This window comes from Palaemon carinicauda, chromosome 6, assembly GCF_036898095.1.
Source record: "Palaemon carinicauda isolate YSFRI2023 chromosome 6, ASM3689809v2, whole genome shotgun sequence".
Taxonomy (NCBI): domain Eukaryota; kingdom Metazoa; phylum Arthropoda; class Malacostraca; order Decapoda; family Palaemonidae; genus Palaemon; species Palaemon carinicauda.
Window position 1 is genome coordinate 170,324,377 of NC_090730.1, and position 4,370 is coordinate 170,328,746.

A 4,370-nucleotide genomic window follows, 5' to 3' on the forward strand; every position below is an offset into this window, starting at 1 on the left:
TTAAATGAAAAGTACTAGCAAAATATGACAGAAGACCCGTTGGAGGATTGGCTAATTGGTTGGAAACTACAAGCAATATTAGGACAGAAGACCTGGTGGAGGAATGGCTACTTAAATGAAAAGTACTAGCAAAATATGACAGAAGACCCGTTGGAGGATTGGCTACTTGGTTGGAAACTAGAAGCAATATTAGGACAGAAGACCTGTTGGAGGAATGGCTACTTAATTGAAAAGTACTAGCAAAATATGACAGAAGACCCGTTGGAGGATTGGCTACTTGGTTGGAAACTAGAAGCAATATTAGGACAGAAGACCTGTTGGAGGAATGGCTACTTAATTGAAAAGTACTAGCAAAATATGACAGAAGACCCGTTGGAGGATTGGCTAATTGGTTGGAAACTACAAGCAATATTAGGACAGAAGACCTGGTGGAGGAATGGCTACTTAAATGAAAAGTACTAGCAAAATATGACAGAAGACCCGTTGGAGGATTGGCTACTTGGTTGGAAACTAGAAGCAATATTAGGACAGAAGACCTGTTGGAGGAATGGCTACTTAAATGAAAAGTACTAGCAAAATATGACAGAAGACCCGTTGGAGGATTGGCTACTTGGTTGGAAACTACAAGCAATATTAGGACAGAAGACCTGTTGGAGGAATGGCTACTTAATTGAAAAGTACAATTAAATTTAGGACAGTTAGTGAAACTAGACATAGGTATAGGTACGTTGCAAAATCCTAGCATGGATCTAGTTGAATTTATAAGTAGGACAATGCACATGAAATAATTTGAAAAGTCTAAACTGACCACAGTACGTTGCCAAAACTGATGATAGCAAGGTGCTATCCTAGCTGATTTCACGGTAGAATTTTATACAAGTAAATATTGAGAAATTCATTAATAATTTAGTTATGGTACAGGTAAAATAAGCTTAATTGCAATAATAAGAATAAGCTTAGAAGCTTTGCACCTATCTATAAGGCGATAGAGTGCCCGCAAACTTATTTTGCGGAGTGAACAACCAGAAAGGAGGACAGATACACTTTATAAATGGGTGTTGTAGGCCTAGTTCGATTTCCATTATGTTTAAAAAGGCCAGAATAAAGAATTTCTTCGGTGATAATTTTACTTCATTAAGTAAGTCCCACGTATTTTCAAACAATAAGATTAATGGATCAGAAAGAGAATTTAAAAGCAATGAGTAAAACAGAATATGCCAAAGGTCTTTATATTTTTCCCCTACTTATGTAGGCTAGCAAAACCTAGAATAAGCCCACTTATACTTCAATATTTATCTATCTATCTATCTATCTATACATATATATATATATATATATATATATATATATATATATATATATATATATATATATATATATATATATATATATGTGTGTGTGTGTGTGTGTGTGTGTGTGTGTGTGTGTGTGTGTGTGTGTGTGTAATTTTGCTTACACGTGGCACTAACTATTTTGGAGCAAAACCCTTTATATAGAGTTCTGTTTCAATGATCTCATCTTCAGCCAACATGTGTATCAGCCCACACCTCAAGGAGATCACCAGGGAATGTTGACAAAACAAAATATTATGACTCTTATAATGGCATGGGTAATCTCGTAAGGTTAAAATTATGACGAGAAAAGTGTATGTAGTAATAATAATAATAATAATAATAATAATAATAATAATTGAAGATTTACCATATTAAATTAGTTGATGTCTCGATTTTCCTAGTACTTACTATGTATATATACAGTATATATATATATATATATATATATATATATATATATATATATATATATATATATATATATATATATATATAATGCTCTTAATGTTTACAGATTATGTACCCAATCTTAAGACGACAACAACAACAACAACAACAAAAACAACAACAATAATGGAATATGAGATTTGTGTGAAATTTACTCTAAACGAAAAAGATTTTTTCCGGCTTCCGAGATTTCTCAGCGAAGCTAAGCCAAGACGGTTCGGTTTCTAAAGAGCTGAAAAAAATGTCATTTTTTTTTTTAATTTAGAGAAACTCTATATCAATTTAAAAGACTTCATTTGTTGCACATTAAAATTACATTAAAATCTATTAGTGAATTTAACTTTTGAAGTTGATAAATCTTTTATATTTCATCTATTTTCGGTAAAAGTTTTCCGAGAATTTCTCCTTGGAAAAGATGAAAAGAGATTGTTCAATGGCGGAGATATTTTAATGTTCCGAAGGAAAGAAGGGAGAATCATACGACAGAGTTTCTTAAATCGATAACGAAAGAAAGAGGATTTCCTCCCCCACCTCCCCCCCACCCCCACCCCTTCTCGCCGGGGGAATTTCCCTCCCCAAGGAGCTCAGGATTTCTCTCGGAGTCAACGAAATTGTCTCCAGAGTCTTCAAGAATCATTCTTGTCTTTCCGGTGTCTCCAAAAAGATTCCCGATCCAAAAGGGTCCCAGGGAATCGTTTGAGGGAAAATTTACGTTTTTAATATTATACCTGACAAAAGAATACGAATCTAGTCATCTATCATATAGATTTTTGAGAGCAATTCAAAATGAATAAAAGTTTTGTAGGAGCATTCAACATTTCAGGCAGAATCCAACAAGGAGGAACTGGCAAGATGTCCCAGTTTACTACTGGCCATCTTCAACTTAAGAGGACACTTGGTGGTGTGGTTTTCACAGAACCACAAAAGGAAGGATCCTTAATGTATAGGATGACCTCTTGGATGAGGTCTAAGGACCCCTTCAACTCTGAGGGCGGGATGGAGGAGAAGGTGGAAGGAGGGCCCCAAGAGGAAAAGAATCAGAAAAGAGAAGAGCTGAAGGAGAAGGAGAATATCCAAAAGACATTTGAGGAACGCATCGGTTTCCTGCAGAAAGAACTGGAAGCAGCTTTTGCCGAGATCAGTCTAAGAAAGGAAGAACAATCTAAATTCTTAGAGGAGAATGAAGAGCTGAGAGCAGAGAATCAGCATCTCAGTAACATCATCAGAAGTCTTCAAATCGATAACCAAATCGATATGGATAATTTGACCACAAAGAATGACGACCTAGACCGCACAAACGAACATCTAAAAAAGGAAATCTGCAATCAAAAAGTTATCCTGGAACAATGTAAAAATGAATTAAAGGAAAAAGAAAAAGAAAATATTAAAATCAAAGAAAAATTGGATAAAGTTCGCCAGAACAAAAGGAAACTGGAAATATTCACTGAAAAGAAAATGGAAGTATTAAAGCAGATTTCAGAACAGAAGCAGGAATTGGAAGAGAGCCTCAATGAGGCAAAAATAAATGATCTCCTCAGGAATGAGCGCTACAAAGGAATTTTACAAGAGTTAGAAAATTACAAAAAAGAAAATTTGAAATTGAATGACTTGGAGCAAAAAAACATCCTATTGAGTCAAGAACTGGAAACATTCAAATCTGAAAAAAATGTTGGTCTCAAGGACGAGCTGCTTGCGGCAAATGAGATCATCCCTTCACTCAAGGAGGAACTTGAAGAGGGAGATAAGACGAAAGAAGAAAACAAACCTCATATGACGAAACTGAGACTTAACAAGACAAGTTTAAAAATGGATATTAAGGATGTTCAGAAGGATGTCCAAAAGGATGACAGAGACAATAAAAGTGAGGAGAAAGTAGTCGAGGCACAGGATCAGGATACCAACGGACGTAAGGCTGAGAAGGAGGAAGTTGGAGGCGCATCTGGTGTGGGTCAGGTGCTTGGCTGGCTACTAGCCTCAAAAGGCGCTCTCCATGGCACCAGCAACACCCAGGAAGAGCAGCTCAAAAAGGAAATTTCCACGGACGAGGAGGAGGAGAAGGAGGAGGAGGACGAGGAGAAGGAGAAGGAGGAGGAGGAGAAGGAGGAGGAGGAGAAGGAGGAGGAGGAGGAGAAGAAAAAGGAAGAAAAGATTAAAAAAACTACACGAAAACTTATCGTGTTTGACCTGGAACCCGAGAAGCCCAAAAGGGCCATCTCCTCATCCGACAGTAGTCACATCACCTTCCAAGGTGAAAAGGTTAGAGTGACCACCACAAGGGACTCTGGCCTCAACAGGTACGTGACTGTCGACTTGCATGTGCCCAGGAGGTTCCACAGAGCCATATATGGAGTGGAAGGAAGGACGCTGATGGAAATCACCCGCCACAGTGGAGTCAGCTTAATAGATATGCCACGAAGGCACGAATATAGTCATTCAATCACCATCAGTGGTACTATTAAGCAGGTTCAGTTAGCAGCTGATCATATCGAATGGCTTCTGAAGAGTCTCACCGGCACTTAAATATTTCGATCAGCAAATGGATAAAAATGAAAAACACAAAAAAAAATAAAAAAAATAAAAAATCCCAAA

The 4,370-nt window shown here is 37.1% G+C and overlaps 1 pseudogene; it reads right to left on the minus strand.

Moving 5' to 3' along the window:
• Positions 1-2,418, minus strand: part of LOC137643346 (chitin synthase chs-2-like) — a 38,074-nt pseudogene extending 35,656 nt beyond the window's left edge.
• Positions 2,419-4,370: the final 1,952 nt, after the last annotated feature.